Here is a 22,244-nt window from a genome sequence, read left to right on the forward strand (position 1 = left end):
CAATACTGCAGGCCATGATTAGGCCCAAGCAGGAGTGGGAAAGTGATTACATAATATATCATCCAAAAGTAATTATACAATCTCTAAGATGATGATGATGAATAAACTTTATTGGAGACCAGGTGCTGATGTTAGGGCACCCGCCCGGTGGGAGGCTTCCTTAGTCCGGGATGCCTTGGGCTATGCTGGCCATCCGTGCCCTCTCCACCAATCGTCGCTGGTGTGGAAGGTCAGAGCTGGTCAGCAGCTCCACCCACTGCTCATAAGTAGGGTTGGGGTTAGGGGTGAGGGAAGGGGATTGCTGGCACTCCCATACAATGTGGTACAGGGTGCCTGGGTGGGGGCAGGAGTTGCATGTGGCAGGGTATTGGGTGGGATACATGGCATGTAGCAGGGTGTTATGTGGGTAGGAGTTTGTCTGTAGGCGCCGGAACGTAGTAGCTTCATCGCGAGAGAGGTTCGGGTGGGGGAATGGGTATTTGCGACGCTCGTTCCTGTAGTGGGCGAGTATTTCGGCGTATGTTTGCAGCGGGGTGGGCTTAACTGTTGCTTCCGATGGGGGTTCGTGGCCCTCGTGGGAAACGGCCAGGTGTGAGTGAGCGCGGGCAGCGGCGTGTGCCGCTTCGTTACCCCCGAGGGATTCGTGACCTGGAGTCCAAATTATTTGCAGTTCTGGGAGTAGTTTCGCTTGTTGCAGAATTTTCAAGGCGGGTTGTGATATGCGTCCTTTTAGGTAGTTCCTGCAAGCGGCTTGGCAGTCAGTAACAATGGTTAAAAAGTCTTGGCCTGTTGTGGCGCAAGGGCAATGGCAACCTCTTCAGCTGTTTCGGTGGAGTTGGTGAAAACAGACACTGCAGCGAGCTCAGTGTCTCTCAATCTCTAAGAAACGAAAAAAAAATGACAACAAAATGTAGATGAAAAAGCTGTTCAATTGATGCATGCAGATTCGGCGAAGTAAAGACTGGCAGGGAGATTGTTCAATTCAGATATTGTTTGCGGAAAAAAACGAATATTTGTAGGCGTTTGTATGGGCGAACATGGGGGTAAATTTAGAAGGGTGGTATTGCCTCGTAGGCCGGCAGGAAAGAGGGCAAGGTATAATGATGGGTCAAGGCACAGTTTGCGGTTCGAAAGATTGGCGAGAAATTTTAGTCGACTGCTTCTTCTGTGAGATTCCGGCATTGGAATTTTGTTCTGCATGAGTGTGGTAGGTGAATCATGTCTTTGATAGCGGTTATAGATGAAGCGAACAGCTTGCCTTCGAATTTGCTCGAGTTTGCCAATATCTTTTTTTGTGTGCGGATCCCAGACCACAGACGCGTACTCAAGCACGATCGAATTAATGTGTTGCAAGCCAACAATTTGATGTTGGGTGGATAGTGCTTAAGTTTATGTTTTAGGAGTCCCACTTTTCTTCTAGCGGGAGCGCAATTGTCAACATGAGCCGACCAGGAGAAGTTACAAGTAATTGTCACACAGAGGTACCTTAAGATACTTGTTAAGCTAACGGGCGTTATTGTGTACTGGTATTCAACAGAATTTTTTTTTAGTTTTATGCATGAACTCTGCTTTATCGGGGTTAAGTGTCATGCTTCATAGTTTGCACCATCTGAGCACGCCATCGAGACTTTCGTTTAGAGAAACCTGGTTGTTAACGTTTCTAATACATTTGAATAGCAAGCACTCATCTGCAAATAGGTGGATATTTACGTCCTGGTTTATACAAGTTGTAATATCGTTTACATAAATCAAGAGCAGTAGCGGCCCGAGTACGCTTACTTGGGGAACTCTGGAAATAACATGGAGGGTATCAGAGTGAAATCATTTAGGTCAACAAATTGTTTGCGCAGCTCAAGGTACAATATAATCCATTTAACAAGCGTGCAAGAAAAACCGCGTTTGTTTAGTTTCAATATCAATCCAGAGTGAGAGGTTTTGTCAAGCTTTGCTAAAGTCAAGGATAATTACATCAATTGGGCCTGATGCATCTATGATAGAAGAAAAAGAATGGATAGTGGAAATTAGTTGAGTGGTGCAGGACAAACCCTTGTGGAAGCTGTGCTTGTTGGGGAAGAGAATGTTGCGCTTATCTAGGAAATCAACTATGTAGTTAGCGATTACGTGTTCCATGAGCTTACAAGAAGAGCTTATCATAGATATAGGCCAGTAATTTGGCAGCAATGCGTTACCCCCTTTTTTTTAACACCGGTACAACACAAGCGATGTTTCAGTTTAAAGGGACAATGCCAGTTGAAAAATAGCAACCAGAAATCGAGCTAATGAGCGTCTGTCGAGGGCAGGCTTATTCGGGACTGATTTATTGGTGGTTGTCGGACAGCAATTTATCTGAACAAGTTTGCTGCACTCCCAATTTATCGCTTGACAAAGCGCTCTTGCATGAGCAACAGCACGAAGATGTGGAACGAGAAAAACGTGAACGCAAAACCCAGTTATTGGCACCAGTCGCCGTTGATGCAGCTAAGCACAAGCCAGTGCCAAGGCAGTCGCGTAGTCAAGCACAAGGATGAAAGGCCCAGTGTGCACAGATCGCGTCATTTCTATGGAAAAGATGCATATCCGCGGGAATTTTGCCAGGCCAAAAGAGCCGTTTACAAGTTTTGCAGAAAGAAAGGACACTTTGAAGCAGTTTGGTTAACTAAACAACGCAGACGCTCGCATGTTTTCGATATGCATGCCAAGAACACCAGTCGCAAAGCAAAAGCCAAGTTTGTTCGTGTTCAAGTGAATGGCGTCCCGCTAGAGTTCAAGGTCGATTCAGGAGTGGGAGTTACTGTTCTAAACACTTTTGCGGGAGTACAGTCACAAATCGAACAACTGAATGGTCATCTGACTGGTTTGGGAAACCATCCTTTCAAAGTACCTGGCCAATTCACAGCTACATTGGAATGGAAGGGCTGCACCTGCTTGCAGAGAGTGTATGTCGTGCCTTGGTAGGCTATTCCTGGGCTATCCTCACATTGGGTGTCGTTGTGTTAGGTGAAAAACAAGCTTGCCCTGCAAGTGTCTCAGCCGTAGGCCAGCTAGGATATCTTTGAAGGGCTTGGTACAGTAGGAGAGGAGTACACTATTCGACTCAAGCCAAATGCAAAACCATTTGCTCTCAGTGTACCTTGCAGAATTCCAGTTCCTTTGTACACCACGGTAAAGCAGGAGCTGGACTACATCGAAAAGCAAGACTTCGTAAGGCACAATACAAACCCTACACCATGGTGTGCTGGACCTGTTGAAGTGCCGGAAAAAGTTCTCTGTGAAAAGCACGGGCTTCCAATGGTCGAATGGGTACTCGGGCAACTAGGCGCCGCAAGTGTTCTCGAAACTCGATGCCTCAGCTAGGGTTTCACCAAGAGCGGTTGTCTGAAGAATTCCCAGAGTATTTGCCTAGAGCACTGCCACTGAAATCCCCCTAGCGGCCCATTTCGAGAATACTCGCTGGAGGCTCCGGGCCGAACATTGTGCTCACAAATAATGCATATTTGTGTGGAGCAGTCGCTCTTTTCGCGAATGTGGTGTATTTATGAGAGTGTAAATGTTTCTGCCGCAATCTAAATGTGGTACATTTGGTCTGTATCATTATAAAGCAAAGCGCAGCTATAATGAAGCATAGAGCTCTGTGTGGGTATAACGAATGTGGAAAGGTGTAATGGTTCCAGGTCTCGCTTTGCGAATGCAGTACCCTGCTTAAAATCAGACGCTCTAGCAGGTCTTAAATTGAACCAGAGAACGGTAGGCCGTTTGGCCTTAAGAGCGAATGGAAAAACAACTAATGAAGCTGCGCAGGGAGAAATGGGATGGGCGTCGTTTGAAGTTCGAGAAGCGTAGAGTAAAATATGTTTTGAGAGGAGGTTGAAAGCAATGTATCAACGTAAATGGACAGCTAAAGTGTTGTGGTACCTATACATGAAAAGCGTGGACACACAGTGGCTAAGGAAGACTGAAAGGCTAACGATGAAATACGGAAAGAACAGTGGAGAATCCAAGACAGCCAGGGTAACCAAAAAAGAGGCAAGGCAGAAACTGATAAATGGAGAGAAAAAATGCAAGCTAAAACTTTATTAGAGATGTACAGGGCTCAGGAATTAGACATCAGAAAGGAAAATTTCTACGATAATTCTAAAGGCAGTGCTTTGCTTTTTGAGGCAGGTTGCTTGCGAACTAAGAACTTTGTGGGGAAGTATACACAAAATGATGGAGTATGCGTGGTCTGCGGAAAAGAAACAGAAACTATGCGGCACATAGTGTTAGAATGCGAGGGTATCCATCCAAATTCAGAAAAAAGTATTCGGCTTCCAGAAGCCTTAGGATTTAAGGGTAGCGAAGAGGGAGTTAACTTCAAGTTTGTCGAGGCGACGAAAAGAAGATTAGAATGCTGGTGGACGAAAAGGAGAGGGGAATATTGCCTAACGTAGCTACCACCTGTAACAGAAAAAACAAGTATTTGGTGCCTAACAAGTCTTTTGTGCCTGCTATAAGAGCAGTGCTAGTATTAAACGAAGAGTGTAAAACAGGTATTTCTTCTTAGTGTTTTTGTTTGGTAAGATGACGCGTCATCACCCCGCTACGAAGGGGATACCACTATCGATCACCATTATCATCGTGCTGCATAAATCTTCCGTAAGCAGCGCGGAGACTGCCAAATAGGAACCGTTCACTGCTCAGAGGGCGCGGCGATGATGATGATGATTAGAGGCCCACCCGTTGTACCGGGATGTCGCTTGTTACCAACCGACTTGCCGGTGTTATTCTACTTATTTGCCCTACCCTTAACCAACCTAATGGGTTAGCCCCCCCTCCCCCCGGTTTGAAACTCCCATCGCTTCCCCCCTTTCTTGCCCTTGCACACGTGATTGCTCCCACCTCCTGTTATAAATTCTAATTCGGCATATTACCCTTCCTACGTCCCATTCTCCTCTCTACTTTTCATCCACCAGCACTCCAGCCGCCTCTTCGTCATCTATAAGGCCCTGAAGTTGAGGCTCCCCCTCACACCAAATCCCAAAGCCTCCGTCAGCGTTGTTTCCCCATCGTCCCGCCGTGGTCGTATCTCTGCGCAGTCTATCATAATATGCTCTACGGTCTCCCGTTCCCTTCTGCAGCACACAAGTTTCATCGTGTTGCCTGTAGTTAGCCGTGTATGCCCACGTTTTCAGACACCCTGCCAGTGCTTCGAAGAGCAATGCATTGCCTCGCGTGTTGCCATAGAAACCTTCCTTCCTGATTTCTAGTTCCTCTGTTCTGTAGGTCTCCAGGAGTTTTTTCCCCTTCCATTCTTTGTACCCAGACCTTAGTTTGTGCTGCTTTTACCTTCTTTTTAACTGTTGTGTATAGCTGCACCTTCCCCTACTGAATTTCCGTACCGCTTGGTCAGCTGTAAATACACCCAGCCAATAACTACACCCAGCGCCGCCCCGCAGAAGCTTCAGCAAACTGGGTCGGTGAGAGCCAGACGGCGGGCGCGTGTTCATATGCTCGGCACCTCTTGCTTGTTCGTTATTGCGATTCTGCGATTGGTTTTAAAAGGTGTCTCGTACTCGAAAACTGTTCTGGCAAATAGTTTCCCCATACCTGAAGTGCTTCTGTGCGATTTCCGGACAATTACGGGGCTGGACTACAACTTTCGGCCTCGCGTGCGCGAGAAGGGACAGCGATTGTACGTTGCCGGTGTTACGAATCAGGCCGCCGCTGTGCTTCGTGCAACACTTCTCGGCTGTGTGGCGAAGCCTCCACTACGTGCGCCTTTGAAACAGGCACCCCTGTCGGTGACTGACGCTTGCAGCCGACGGATTCAAACGCGTCTATGTCTGGGTCAGTGGCGCCTCTCTATCGGCGTGATGAAACTTCGGTGGCGGCCGACTCAACATGCTTCAACTTGTCTGAAGGACGCGGAAGCCGCTGCGGCGACCTCCTCTCTCCCCTCTCTCGGACTCAGCGTGCGCCGCTACTACCGACCGCTCACGAACTCTGGAAAGAGTGTTGTGTGTGTATGTGCCTTTCGTGTCGTGTGCACAATCTAGAGGGAGCGCTTGTTTGACCTTTAGCGCTTTGGGCATAAATAAGACCCCCCAATACTTCATTCCTGTTTGAGCAGTGAATTAATGCTATCACTCTGCTCGAGTACTGTACTGTTACCTCGCCCGTCGGGGCAATGTTCTTTGGCTTCGGCTCATCTCTCGCCATGAAGTAAACAAGTTAAGTTTGCCATCAGCTTCTGGTCTTCGAGGCAGCAACATTGGCTGGCCGCTTGCTTCACCATACTACTGCACGCACGGGTACGCCTTCCTGTATGCAGCAAACGGTTGTCAGTGGTGGGATGACAACGTCCCAACACCCGGTATGTGTATGCCGTGAAAGAAATTGACGGGACAGACATCTTTGCGAAGTTCCATTTTCAGCAAGCGAAGCGTATCTACAGCGCTTCTCTCCAGGTCAGTACCAATTTTTTCGTGTATCACAGACTAACAAAGTGACTCCAGCGCTCCACGACAGGGGCGGGTTTGTGTGTTGTTTTCTCTGTTTGCGCAACCACACTGCTGTTCCTTTTTCTGTGGCGCTTCCTCAGCCCGGTCGGTGTTGTCACAAATGAACAACGCATTCTATGATTGATTGTGAGGTTTAACGCGCCGACGCAACCCAGGCGATGAGGAGCGCCGTAGTGGCGTGCTCCGGATTAATTTTGGCCACCTGGGGATCTTTAACGTGCGCCGAAATCTCGCACACACGGGCGTTTTTACTTTTCGCCTCCACCAGAAAAGCGGCCGCCGCGGCCGGGAATTGAACCCGCGACCTCGTGCTCAGCAGCACAACGCATTAGCCACTGAGCCACCGCGGCGGGTAACAACGCATTCTAAACGTCATTAGCTGATGACACAGTAAGCGCAGTACCACCCGGTGTGATATCCGCTGATACAGCGGAGCTGCGGGTTGTCTTTACAAAGATTCCGTTTAGTTTCGGCTTCTTTCTTGTGAGTAATGTTACGGTCGTCTTAGCTGCAAATAGTGGTACAATTTGCCGATGCCGTTCATAATTCTCCATAAAAGTATTTCCTCCTGCACCTCCTCTGTTTAAAAAATAACCTCGACTTTCAGAGTACACAAAACGCATTAAAGGAATCAAATAACGCTCGTGAATGCCACCTTGCCTTTAATATCTTGCCACTCTATCTTTTGAATTGTCCGGTCGAACTCTGCACACTTCAAGCAACAAAGTAGGGCAGTAGGCGGAATGCGTCTTGGCATTGCTTTTGGCACCACCCACTAAGTGCTGTGAGCATATATTCTTGTGCCGCCTTTTGGTGTCCATTCGGTGCCGTGAATGTCGCTGAAAAAAAAGCTTACTGCTTGTAAAACAATAGTGTTGGAAGCCGTTATAGCTTGTGTTATGCAAATACTGCGGCATACGATTCACAAATATCTCAGTCTGCGCTGTGAATGAAACACTGAAATCAAACGTTTTAGTTTTACGGCCCTTCGCGTCTGCGCTGCGTATAAACGGTAACCGTGCTCACAATTTTACTCCTTCCACTGACAAAAAGGCTTTCTTACTTACTCGACTCTTCGTACTACCGAAATCCATTTCTTGCGACGCTCCTTCTCCCATGGTTGCTTGGGAAACCGGTACAGAACGATGCCAGGCTGCACTTCGCGATTGTGGCAGTCCTTCACACAGCAGTAGCGGCGCTGCCACGAATTCATTCCTGCAGCATTTTGATCTTTTCGGGCACTCCACCTTGCTATTATAACTGTTTTTTTCCACCGACCCAAAGTTGCTAAGCGGCGGCGAGAGGCGGCGCTGCAGTGGCTTAGTTTTTAGCGGGATGGAATGCGAAGATCAGGGCGACGCCGAGGGGCGTTCCAAGAACGGTGCTCGTCGCTCCCAGTCGTGCTTCGTTCTTCGTCCAGCAGAGTAGTCCTCACATGCTGCGGCCCCCACTCCCGACACCTCTAAAACCCCAACGTGTGCGTCGAGTAAGTGTGCGACCTCTTTATGGATTATTCATACCGACGAAGTCGTCACACGGGGGAACACTGCTAAGCCTAACGCATTGCCTCGGCGCGGCCAGCCGCCGTGGCTGCCCCGTCAGCCCCCAGCCAGCCCCGTCAGCCCCCAGCCAGCCCCCGCCGACAACAATGAAACCCACCGACACACGACGACCACCAACCTCAAACGGTCGCCCGCTGGGTTCTGACCGGGAAGAACAACTCGAAGAAAATAACATGGACTTCCAGAAACACGTGGCATCAAACAAAGCGACGTATCCTGGTGACACAGCGAATGCTACCGGCCAACCGGTAGAGCCGGACAACACGCAAGCTGGACCCAAGTCATCAGCCGTCGTACCAAACAGAGGCTGCTCAAAGAAACCCTTCTCCGCACCGTAACCAATGCTACCATAGGAAACGCCACGAAGGCAAGTACCCTCGGTACGTTGCCTATTAAAGGGGTCCTGACAGGCGTTTTGAGCACACTAAATTGAATAGCGCAATCGTTAGATTGGGTCGTCAACATCATCTGTGCCAAGTATTACTCTTTTACGCGCAGCGGAAAGCTCACACTTTTGCTGCAAAGTTAGTCCCTTTTTTCTCACCCTTCCCTTCGTGTTTTTGGACGCCGCCATCTTCACACGTCTACGTCATCGATTCCCAGATGTTCGTCATGAGCTAGACATCCTGCTATTGGGCGGCTTTTTCACGCACTTCCGGCAAAGAGATGAGTCGTCTGCTCAGCGTCGGCTCGCCGGCTGATCTGCCAGCGGAGTGCCGGAGTGCTTGGACATTTTACGACAAACGAAACAAGTGTAAACAAACGCTTAACCGTTTGTATTGAATGCAACAGGGCCATAACACGACATGGATATTCTCTTACTTGAGTACGTTCTATAAAGAAAGCGTTGAAGCCCCGTGGCACTTCTTTCTTGCAATCGCAGAGAACGCCCTGAGCCGAATGCCCGGGTTTGACGCATACATTTTATTCAACTTCCAAACAATCCAGAGATGCGTTTCGAACGAACACAACGTCACAACATGCGTTGCAAGTCCGAACCGCGATTGACAGACGATGGGTTGTCTCCTCCTGCCCCTCGTAAATTCGGCACTCACCTCGGGCGTGTTTTGCGGGGACGAACAGCAAGTCACTTAACTCTGGCGCACAAGCCGATGGCTTTTAGCCACGCACACTGCGCATACCCCATGCGAGGTTGAGTCGTACGCCGCTCGAGAAAGATAATTCAGACCATGGGAAGCACTATCCACCAGCAGAAGCACAACGTCGCATTTCATCGCGAAACAAAGGCGTCCACAACACACACACCATCGCCTCCAGTAATGCTAAACGCATCTCGCACTTCCAAATGGGAGTGAGTAGTATGCCTGCAGTGCCCATATGCCGCGAGGTGGGGCCCCAAGCTGAACCGAGATCACGCAACCGTAACTGACTTCTAGAACGGTTTGTGCCTTGTTTCCAGGGCAACCGATGTTTGATATTGTCAAAGAAATGGTGCTCGCTCTAGCGCTAGAAAGCTCAGAGCCGCGGCGGAGCATGTTTTGCCAACGTTGCCGCTCTCCACCACGCGTCGCCCCAAGCTGAACTGGCGTTTTGTGCATGGGTTCTGTATCGGTTTAAAATGTTTTTTCACATGCCGCCGGCAGGAATTACCACCGCCACAAAATAAGACCCGGCTCCAGCGGGGCCACATCTGATACGGCGCTTTTTGGATAAACAGTGCGCTGTGCATCCAAGGGAGCGAGCGCACGATCCTCCCCATGCGGTTGCGAGTTTGCCGCCGATAGCAAAGTTCTGCAGCAACGTACACCGCGAAAGGGCAAGGCCAGGCCGCTGCACACATGCGGCCAGAGTTTTCGTTCGCTTTTCCAGCCTTGAGCGGAGTGCGGGATTCATGGTGTCGACAAAGCTTGCCCGTAGCAGACGGCAGTGTGCTACATCGTGCTACACTGTGCTACATCGTGCTACAGTGTGCTACATGCTACAAGAGCGCAGCATCATGGGAGGGAAGGCTCGCTCGCCGTCAACAGCGGAGAGTAAATTGAAAGGAAGAGGAAACGCGGCACGACCATAATGCGCGGTTTTTTATTTACGATTTCTCAGCTAATACTCATCGCTTTAACAAAATTCTTGCGGGAGGAGATTGCTAATACATTGCTTTATTTGGTTACATGTACATCTACGCATCGGCGGAAGGTATTTCAGGGCCCCTTTAAACCTACCGAGCGGCAGAGCAGACCACGCACGAGGCTGCCCCCACTGCCAAAGGAAGATGTAAAAATAATTATCAGGCCGAAGCAAGGACTGTCAATAAAAGACCACTCAATGGTAGAAATTACCCAAGCCATAGCAAGAGCATGCGGAAATAAGACGCAAGGCCTGCATGACCTAATTATCAGACCACGCCTAGGATCGAATATCCTTATACTCAGCACCTCCAACATGGAGGCGGCCAACGAGCTACGAAAAATACGAAGCATAACGCTTAGAGAGGCGGAGTATGAAGTTCACTGCATATGTGGCCTTCTCGGAAAATGAAGTGAGAGGCGTGGTGCATGGATTCCCGCCAAATACTTCCACGGAAGAGTTAATGCAAGGCATCCGAATCCGCACGCTCGATACTAAGCTCATTCACGCCCGAATGTTGGGCCAAACAAAAACAGCTCTGCTTACCTTCAGAGGAAGAACATTACCACGGGCGGTTTACTTTTACGGAGGAGAGATGCCCTGCTACCTCTACCGATCGACTCGACAATACTGCCAGATCTGCATGTCGGCAGGGCACAGAGCCGACGTCTGCCCAACGCCAAATACACGCGAATGTCGAACGTGCGGAACAGCGAACCCAATCGAAAATCACCCCTGCACACCAAAATGTGCTCTTTGCAAGGAAAGCCACGTCACCGGAGCAAAAGAATGCCGTCAAAAACTACGGAAGGCCCGGATACCACCGGGCAATCAAAGCAGAAAACAACTCAGACCACGCTGGTTCAGCAGTGATTGGCCACCCCCAGAGGAGGCTTCAGGAACCGGTCAACAACGCAAGAGAAGCCAATCACGCCAACCTCGAAAAGATGAGGCCAAAATTGCTGAAAACCAAGGCAAAGAAAGACAAAAAAGACCAGAGAAGCCCTCTTCTGACCAACAACCCGACAGGACGAACACCAAACAAAAGGCAAAGTCAACACAGGAACAAACATGGGCAGCTGTTGCCACAACACTTCAAGTAACAAACAGCAAAATTGACCAAGTCCAATCACATCAAGCTCGAATAATTCAAGAACTTCGCGAACAGGTGGCGCAACAAAACCTAGAAATAACGCGACTGAAACACCAACTTCTGGCTGCACAGGAACGCTGAGAGGAACAGGTGCTGGCACTCCCCGTTATAACTCAATCGGCACTGCAAGACCCCAGTGGACTACGGGAGTACTTGCTCCAAATGCAAAAAACGCTCCTGACGAGGATAGCGTATACGCCTCGAGCGCGGCCTGAAGGGGTGCCACTGAAATCCCCCTAGCGGCCCGTTTTGAAAGCAGCCGCGGGAGTCCCCGCCCCGCTCCCCAGTGCCGGCGCTGCTTTTGCGGCACGTTCACGACTGAGATTTACCGTTTGCGGGCGTTTGAAATCCATGTTTATGTGGAGCAGTCACTCTGTTCGCAAATGGGGTGTGTTTACGAGAGTTTAAATGCTTCTGACACGATCTTAGTGTGGTATATTCGGTCTGTATAAGCGCCAGGTGTGTGTCACAGGCCAGCGTCGTGGAACCGGCGTATGATGGAGCCGAATGTAGTTAGACTGACCTAAATTTACTAGCCGTGTCTCCTTAACCACCGGTTCCTCATATGTTCATGCTACGGCTATACACAACGATTTAAATCGGTTTTGTGCGCTGACATAATCAGCGGAGCACTCATATCTGACAGCACGCCAGTTACGTTTGCCAATATTACACCTCAGATATTGATCACCACCATTTACAAGCCAGTCTGTGTTAATTTCGGGAATATTCAACAAAAGTACGATGGACAATGCATAATATACTCGGGGATCAGCAAACGACAGAGTCGTCGTGATGTGAGCGCCCGCAAACATATCTGCTACATATATCCTCTGCGAGCAGCGCGGAGACGGGCTTAGAATATAATCCGTGTCCGCGACTAAATTCTTCTTCGAAATATCGTCATATGGCCATAGGGAGCCTGCAGAATAAAGCAGAAACTGAAATCAGAGGGCCTTATCACACACCACACGCTTCAAACGACACCTTTCATGGCTTGTTGAACAGCCTACCCTGTATACTTCCAAAAAATGCGTCCGCCGTACGATCAGCTCCTTGTTGAAGTAGAAAAACAAAAGGAAAGTGAACACGAGATTTGTGTGTGGGGTTACTAAAACGTTCATTGCTTGATTCCGCTCCGCGTTTGTACACGTACAGCGTCCCCCTCCCCCCCACCTTCGCGGATATCTCGCTAAATAGCAGTGCATTTCGCGTATAGTTGGTCTAGTGAACCCTGCCTGGCTTAAGTTTCGACGAACGTCTTTCGCATGTCAGAAGCTGCACTGTTTTATTTTTTTTTTATTTCCGTTACAGCTATTATGTTTCTTAATTCCGCACTTACACAGCATTTATTTTTCCGTGGTTTCATTAACTTGCCTTGGTTCTTGCTATATGGCATGTGTGGGCACATATTTAACCAATTTAACGACGCACAGGCTTGGAATATCTTTAACATTTTCGCATGGTTTATATTCTTATAAAAGGCATAAGTTATTGTCCGGGATCGGGTAATCACATACCCGAAACATATTTTTCTGCGACGTATATATTCGAAACGAAGCTGCATTCGTTGTCCACGCTGCAAAATGAAGTCAACCTCTCATTGTGCCAGTGTCAGGTCTGAACGAGGCGACAGTAGAATTCATTTGCGCCTGATGTTTTGGAGGTGACATGGGTGATATATTGCTGCCGTCGCCGACGCCCGGAAGAGCGTCGACGTAGCGCGCAGAACCGCGTCCCCGGGTAGCTCTTGCAGGCGATCGCGTACTCTACGAAAACGCAGATGCTTTTTAAGTGACCTAAACGTACTCTTCACCTATAGACGTCACCATAACAAGTTTGTTTTAGGGCGCGGAAAGGCGAAAAGAAGCGAAACAGAACCAAAACACGGCACGAGCCCCTATCAACCACACAGCGCGAATCCCGTCAACGCCGCGGAGAAGCGGCGGCAGGCGGAGCAGCGATCGCGAAGCTCGAGGCGTATATACAGAATAACTTAGCCATTCGACCCCTTAAAAGACTGACCTCGGGGAAACGAAAGCAGCAAACACCGGATCAGCAACACGAGAAATCCATGGCCCTAGAAGAAGACTCCCACCTAACTGACACCGACACTTCCGACGCTGACCAGACGGAGCAGTAAGAAGCGCGCAAACCCGACCGGCTACGACATCTGGCAATGGAACTGTCGGAGCCTCAGTACGAAGAAACACATCCTAGAACAACACATTGCCACGCTGTCGTCCAAACCCATTGCAATATGCCTGCAGGAAGCTGGTCACCAGTCAACCTACATGGCTACCAACAGGCCTCCAGTACCACAAAAGTAGCGACATATACCAGAAACGACATTGTAACCGCCACACACCGACTGGACACAGAGCACCCATCGGCGCTTCTCACGGAATTACTCCCATATCGCCGTTCGGAGCCAAGTATATTCCTTCTTAACGTCTACAGCTCCCCACGCAATACCCAGGAGGAATTCGAAGACCTCTTCTGGGAGGCCACTCTCGCGGCTGGGAAGAATAAGCTGGTGATAGTGGGGGACTTTAACGCCCCACATACCCACTGGGCATACAATTTCGACTCAAAGAAAGGAAACAAGCTCATCGCAGCAACGGAATATTTCGGGCTCAAATTCATTAATAACCCTATGTACCCCACACGCTATGGTCAAAGGGGGCAACGTGACACTTGCCCCGACCTAGCCCTCACATGGGAATCTGACCGGAGCATCTTCTGGCAAAACACCATGGAAACATTAAGCAGCGACCACTGCATCATACGGGTTACAGTACAAGCATCTTCGCTCAGTAAACCCCTGGGGCAGGCGCGACTCGCCGACTGGACAGAATTCCGACAAAAGGGAGCCAACGAACCAAACAACGAACCCATTCAAAACCTAGAAGAGTGGACTAAAGGAATAAAACAGCTTCACGAGTCCTGCACCAAGCACATCACCAGGACGGAAGCAACACCGGACGTCGACATATACTTGGAAAAAATCTGGGCACAGCGTAGTAAATTAGTCAAGCGGTGGAAGAAGCAAAGGCACAACAAGAGATTAAAAGCACGCATAAAGCAACTCACCGAACGCGCCCAGAATTATGCCCGTGATCTGTCTAGGCAAAATTGGAATGCCATCTGTGAGCGCTTACCGGGCACCCTCAGTACATCCAAGACCTGGAAACTCATACGTAGAATGATGGACCCCATGTCCACGAAACGCGCTACGACGCACCACCTAACAAGAGCCGCACGAAGTTTACCCCGGCACGTTGCACCTATTGTTGACCTATTGCAAGCCCTACAGCACATATACGGGGCCCTGGGAAGGACAACAGAACAACCAAAGAAAAAGTATGGAGGTGTAAAAAATGACACACTAGACCGGGACATCACGGAGGAGGAGATCTCTCATGCGCTGGCAAGTATGACCAGGAACAGCGCGCCCGGCCGAGACAACATCACGTATAAAATGCTTCGAAACCTAAGTGACGGTCATATCCGAGCCCTCACTCAATATACGAAGAACTATGGCAGCAGGGCAAGGTACCATCAGAGTGGAAACACTCCGACATCATCATCATCCCCAAGCCAGGCAAACCCCCCACAATCGAAAATTTACGCCCTATCTCCTTAACCTCGTGCCTGGGTAAGGTGTACGAACGAGTTGTGGCCAACCGACTTACCAATTACATGGAGGACAACGATATTTTCCCGAACAGCATGATCGGCTTCAGACGACATCTCTCAACGCAAGATGCCTTCCTTTTACTCAAAAATGAAGTACTGGACAAAAAAGTCCCTGGGGAAAACCTGGTACTAGCCCTCGACTTAAAGGGGGCTTTTGATAATGTCACCCACCGAGCCATACTAGATTCTCTGACCAAAATAGGCTGTGGCGAAAGAATCTACAATTACGTTGCGGCCTTCCTTGAAAACAGGACAGCGACGATCGGCCTGGGGGAACTACGAACAGATCCGTTCCAGCAGGGAAACATCGGTACCCCACAGGGATCTATCATATCCCCCCTCTTATTCAACGCCACCATGATTAAAATCGCTAAACAACTACAGGCACTCCAAAATGTCGGACACGTGATCTACGCAGACGACATTACACCATGGGCAAACCGAGGCTCCCTACCAGAAAAGGCGCACAATCTTCAAAATGCAGTAAATTGGATATCTAAGCTTGCTTTGGAGAACGGCCTAAACTGCGCTCCAGAAAAGTCGGAATTCCTACGAATCCACTGCACCACAGAAATGCCCAAAAACACCCCAGTACAACTATATATAGGAACAGCGCCCATACCAGAGAGGAGGCAAATAAGAATACTCCGGATGCACCCGCAAGGAAATACTCGAGCGGACACCACCATAACGCAACTGCGCGTTAAATCTTCCCAACTGGCACGCATAATCAAGCGGCTAACAAACAACCGAAATGGAATGAGGGAAGAAGACACCGTCCGAATAGTACAAGCAATGATTATCCCTCGTATCGGCTACAGTCTACCATTTCAAAATCTCACAAAGTCGTACGAAGAGCACATCAACGCCATAATACGCACAGCGTTCAAAGCTGCCCTCAACCTACCCCAGTTCACCTCCAATGAGAAGCTCACTCACCTGGGGCTCACGAACACCATGGAAGAGATAAAACACGGCACCCTTCAAGCACAACGAATACGACTAGAAAAGTCCCGCACGGGGAGTGCGATCCTATTGCAAGTAGGCGATCCACCCGATCGCAGACGCCAAGAGCAGGAAACAGACCTAAACCCTGCACAACGATCCCACATCAAAACGCTGCCCCTTCCAAAAAACATGCATCCTAATATCCACGTAGAAAGAAGAAAGGCCAGGGTTAATTTCCTGCAAAAAAAAATTCGAACATCACGATAATACGGTGTACGTCGATGCAGCGAAGCATGACGTAGAAACGGCGGCATTAGTGGTGACCACCCGTGAAGGGGACATCATAGACTGCATCACCATGCGAAACACCACCACAAAGCAGGCGGAGACCGGAGCCCTCCTTCTCGCGATTCGCTGGGGAGAACGAAATGGCCTCGGCCTCAACATCATCACCGATTCGCAAGCGGCTGTGCGAATGCTAGAGGCAGGAAGAATACCACTTGCACTTAGAAAGGTACTTCCGGAATCCCTCGAGAAAGTTCACTACATTACGTGGACCCCCGGACACGAGGGACTGCCGGGTAACGAGACGGCGAACAAGCGAGCGTGCGACTTCACTCACCACCCCCTGTGACTGACGCCTTGCGATACCCAAGCACCACTACGTACGGGGAATACCTACAAAATACCAGAAAAGAGCGGGCTACATATCCAATCCCGCATCGTGAACTAACAGCAAGTGAAGCCCAGATGCTACGTAAGATTCAAACAAACACCTTCATACATAAATCTCGCTGGGCGAAGATTTTCCAACAACAGCACCCTGACTACACAGAAGACTGCAGGCTATGCGGAGAAACTACTACCCTCTTCCATGCCACGTGGGCCTGCCCACACCTCTGGGCAGGGGCCGAACACCAAAAGAACCCGCCACTGACTTCTCGTGAATCATGGGAGGCCGCCCTCGCCAGCCCCGACTTACAGATCCAAAAAGACCTAATCAGCCGGGCGAAGACGGGAGCAGAAGCCACTGGAGCCCTGGACAAAGGGTTCCACCTATGATTCTTTCATCCTTTTCTCCCCTTACCCTTTCTTCCATCTTTACTTCAATAAAGTTTATTCAGTCAGTTTTTAGCGGCATGGAGTCCACTTCAGCGGGCAGGTTGGAGAAGCCATCGTGCGGCGACACGCGGCGCGAGCAGTGACTTTTTTAGGGGGGCTACAGGCCTTTGAGAGCAGGGAGTAAACGGGGAGCAAAACGAGATAGCTATACACCATTTTCCATAAGTAGCCGGGAAAGGAGGAAAATAGCAGTGTCGTACCTGTGGACGGGTAAGTAGAGTAAGGAACAAAATAAAAACCTGGATGCGCCCCTAAAAATGTTCATCGAGGATTTGAAGCGATCCGGGGACGTACTGCTGATAGGGGACAAGAACGCCCATTGAAGATCTAGACGGGTACACAGACAGCAACGGACATATAATGCTGGATATGTGTGAGGAAAGAGGAAAAGAAACTGATCACAGTAAATAGGGAACAAAAATGCGAGGGTCAAATAACGTGGGAATGTTGCAGGGGTAGTCGAGTATCGACAGCTGCCTCCTCTCGGAGGGGCTTTGTGCATGGTTGGAAGGAATGAACATAGATGAGGAAGGGGGCCGCAGCCTGGGCAGCGACCGCAAGCGTATACAGCTGAAGTTTTGGGAAACCGGGGGGCGAAACACCGCACCGAGCGGGTCAGTACACAAAGTTTAGCAGTAAACGAACTGCGGCATAGCCAAAAGTATAGACGCCGACATAGAAAGAAATCCTGGAAAACAAGGGAATATGACAGGCTCATCAAAACTATGCAGAAAAAAAATAGTCAAGGCAGAAAGGGCTAATCAATGGAAAGCAAAGAAATTGCCCAGAAGCTTGTGGAACGCAGAAATCAAAGAGACTATAGAGAGGCGTAAGCAGGCGTCTAGAGAACACACAGTCCAAGAGGGCAGGAAGGCAGCAGGAAGAGGTGGACATTATATGGGAGCAATATAAGCAAAGAGAAGTGGAAGTTCAACCGTTGGTGCTGGCGAAGATAAAGGGCGACAGCGAGCGATGGGTGGCGCAAATACGAGGGAAGGGTAGAGACGCGCCGAAAAAGGTTTGGAACCATGTGCAGGCATTAGGGAAACGCACGGGACATACAGAATGTGGTACTATAGAAAACGAAGTGGGGCTATGCTCAAGGGAGAGCAGGCATTAGCATACCTTCATGAAATTATCACTGAGAAATTCTGTAAGTTTGATAGAGCGGCCACGCAGCGTTGCAGCGAAGTCACGACGCGGAAGCCGAAATGCTTGGAGATAGGAGGGAACGAGCTCAAGTGTGGAAAAGCAGAGGGAAAGGTACCCAAATATACCGCAGTGGAAAAGGATGGGATACCGATGGAGTTGATCAACCAGTTCGGACCAAAGAGCAAGGTAAGGCTGCTTCAAGACGTCAGCACAGGGATAGAAAAGAAGGCAATACGTGGCATACTAGCAGGATGAGCTTAATCTATGAGTGCAACGGAGACAAGACTAAACTAAGCTCGTATAGGCCAGTCATCGTCACGTCCGTGCTATACAGGTTGGGAGTGCAGCCAGTGAAATTTAAACTAGAGCAGTGGGTAGAAGAGAACAGAGTTCTAGGGTAACTTCAAAATGCGTTTCGAAAGTTCCAGAAGACCAGACAACCTATTTGTAGTAAGCCAATGCATAAAGGTGCCAGAGATGCAAAACAGACCTTTGTGGTTAGCCATTCTGCACATTAAAGCGGCTTATGACAATGTAGACAGGGAGCGGCTATGTAGTATCCTGAAGGACGAGGGATTGGGGGCAGAATTCATTACTTACTCAAGGAGCTATACCGGAAGAACCAAGTGCAAATAGTGTTGGAGGGGATAACATACAATAGGCCCGTATACATTTACAAGGGTTTGAAATAAGGATGCCCTCTCTCTCCACTGCTGTTCATGATCTACATGGCGTTTAGAAAGGAAGCTATAGAGGGCAGTAGGCTGGGATTCGATTTATCATACATTAAAAACGGGCAGGCGGGGGAACAGCGAATCCCAGGATTAATGTATGCAGACGACATATTGTTGATGGCGGATGACCGGATGCACAGCCTGATGGATATATGTGGAGAGGAAGCAACGCCCTTTGGGCTATGCTTTAGCAGAGAAAAATCAGGGATCATGGTCTTCAACGACGACACGGAGCAGAAATCGGTATCAGCTCAACAAATGGAAATATTACGGGTAAAGGAGTGCAAAAATTTGGGAGTATGGCTAAATGACGGTTCAGATTACACGCATGCGAATGAGGCCCACCTTAAAACAAAAGGAAGACGCAACGTGGCTATAATGAAGCATAGAGCACTGTGGGGCTACAACAGATACGAGGTGGTAAGGGGAGTCTGGAAGGGGGTCATGGTACCAGGATTGACTTTGCATGAAGTCAGAGACCCGAATGGGCTTGGAGGTAAATCACCAAGTATATTATCTCTATGCAAATCAGAGGGCGGTAGGAAGGCTGGCCCTAAGTGCCCATAGCAAAACTACGAATGAAGCAGTACAGGAGGATATGGGTTGGTCATCCTTTGAGGCAAGGGAGGCGCAAGGCAAGATAAAAACTCCCACCTCCCTTCGCGGGAACCCCTGTGTAGATGCGACGCATAGGCGGAGAGGCCAAGGGACCGCGTTTTATAGCGCGCATAACGTTGAGGGGACTGCGTAAGCCGGTCCCAGTCGATGACGACGTTGGCGTACTTGTAAAGCGGCGTGGACTCTAAGTGTTTGAGCCAAGCGTGGATGTTGCTTCGCCGGAGAACGGCACACCGGTTATATGCGCAGCGCGCCCGAAGGAGAGGAAACCACGGAAGAGAGAGTACTGCACATGCACCGGCCCCAGCGCGTCTGCCGCGGCTATGACGCAACATAATCCAACACAATCCACTTTAATCCAATCCAATCCAAGCCAAACCAATCCAAGCCAAGCCAATGCCCCTCGCGAGAGAGTGTTCGCTATCGGAGAGGAGAGGGGGTGATCGGCGGAGAGCGCAGCTAGCGCGGCGAGGAGAATGGGGGAGGGGTGGACAACGCCGACGACAACGACGACGACGCCGGAGGGACAAGGCGATTGAATCAGATGCTCTGCATCTAAAATTTGAGGACAGACTACAAGACATGGAGGAGAAAACATGGGCCGCGAAAGTGCATAGGTACCTGTATATGAGGAGCATGGACACGCGGTGGAGACGGAGGACCAGACAGCTGACCAAACGGCACGGAAATCGGTAGGGGAAGGTGGAGTATACAAAACAGTTAAAAAGCATGCAAAAGTATCAGAGACGACGAAATCGGTACAGATAATGGAAGTGAAAACAAAAAACCCTGAATTCTTATTGAACAGAGAAACCAGAAATCCGGAAGTGAGGTGCTATGGCAACACGTGAGGCAGTGCATGGCTCTTTGAAGCACGGGCGGTGTGTCTGAGAACACGGGAATACACAGCTAACTACAGGCAACATTACGAAACATGTGTATGCTGCGGCACGGATCGGGAGACCGTAGATCATATTGTCATAGACTGCACAGAGATATGACAGCGGCAGGACGATGGGGAAGCAAAATTAATGAAACCACGGAAAAATAAATGGTCTGCAAGTACAGAAGAAACCGAATAGCTCGTACGGGAATGAATAAACCAAGTGCAGCTTCGGAAATGCTAAAGATGTTCATTTAAACGTTAGCCAGGTAGGACGCACCAGACCAACTAAACGCGAAATGCACTCCTATATCGCAAGGCATGGTGGGGGGAGAGGGGCATGCTTAACTGTCGTTGTGTACAAATTAGGAGCGAAATCAAGGAATGAATGTTTTATACATACACAAACTGCGCATTCACTTCCCTTTTGTTTTGCGACATTAACGACCAGATGATCACTCAGCGGCCGCATTTTTTGACGTAATCAGTGTAGGCAGTTCAGAAGCGATAAAAGTTGTTCGAAGAGCAAAGCATCTGGGCCCTCTGATTTCAGTTTGTTGTAGATTATGCAGGCTCTCTGTGTCGTATGATGATGTTTCGGAAGAGCATTTATTCGCGGACGCGTACGTATTACTCTATAAGCCCGCCTCCGCGCTGCTCCCGGAGAGGTGACCTTGCGACAAGACCCTGCAGCAATAAATTTTTTTGTCGTGTGCTAATTCCCGAGAATAATTTTGTATTATTCATTGTACCTCTTAGGTAGAACGTTCGTGAAATTTATTCCACATTGGCTTGTCCAGGGTAGCGATCATATCTGAGGTATTACAGTGGAATCTCGACAAACGGAAATCGGTTAAACGGAACTACCGTTTAAACGGAACAAACGCTTCAAAATTGGTTGGTTTTGTATTAAAGCAATGTGAAAAAAAAGTTCGCTAATCCGGACTCAAATTTTTCCGAGCACAGACTGGAGACCGCAACTATTTGGGCAAGCGGAGCGCAATCGCGGTACTCATCTCTGTTCCTCCCCTCTCGTTCCGGATATTTTCCGGTTTCTGTCTCCGGCGGTTTCTTCTTTTCTGGCTTTGTGCGGCGGTTTCTGACTTTGTACGATGTCGTATGCGACATTTCGTCGCGAAGCCAGGATGTGATAGCAGCGGAGAAACGACATCACAATCCGCTTCTGTTGCCAAGGAATATGGAGGTAATCAACAACTTCGAGAGTGGTCGCTTCACAAAACGGCGCTTGCGACGAAGTATGCCGTCCCCAAGAGTAGCCTTACGAGAATAACACTGAACAAGGACAAGCTGCGGGAGGCTTTCGAAACATCACGCTTTGGTCCTGAACGGAAAAGACTGCGAGTGGCTGACCACGAAGATTTAGAGAAGTGCTTGGTAGTTTGCCCACGGAGAGGCCGCAGTGAGAACATCCGCATCAGCGGGCCACACATTCGTCCTTCAAATCGGCCTAGAAGGCTTCGTATGCAGTAAAGTGCGGCCTATTCACGCCGCGTCGGGACCACGCGGCAGGAAGAGGATTGTACGAGGCTAGATCTATTTTCTCTCTAAACGAAACTCCTGATAAGCGGAACATCCCAAGAAGCAGAAGCCGATTGCCAATGATTGGAAACCCAATGGGTCTCCATTGGCTTCCGAGCTATCGGCCACTCATCTATAACTCGGCTGAAACATTGATTGAGCGCCAAGCAAACGGCGACCGGAAGTAACGTCACACGGAAAGCCCATCGGAGGCCGAGCTTCAGCTGACGGAAAAAAGCGCATTTTTTCCAC

The 22,244-nt window shown here is 49.3% G+C and overlaps 1 pseudogene; it reads left to right on the top strand.

Annotated features, from left to right (window-relative positions):
* Nucleotides 1-8,232: 8,232 nt before the first annotated feature.
* Nucleotides 8,233-13,627, top strand: LOC144159848 (uncharacterized; annotated as a pseudogene).
* Nucleotides 13,628-22,244: the final 8,617 nt, after the last annotated feature.

The sequence above is a fragment of the Haemaphysalis longicornis genome, unplaced genomic scaffold, assembly GCF_048455015.1.
Source record: "Haemaphysalis longicornis isolate Haplotype H1 unplaced genomic scaffold, Haemaphysalis longicornis Haplotype H1 scaffold_10, whole genome shotgun sequence".
In the NCBI taxonomy this organism is placed as follows: Eukaryota; Metazoa; Arthropoda; class Arachnida; order Ixodida; family Ixodidae; genus Haemaphysalis; species Haemaphysalis longicornis.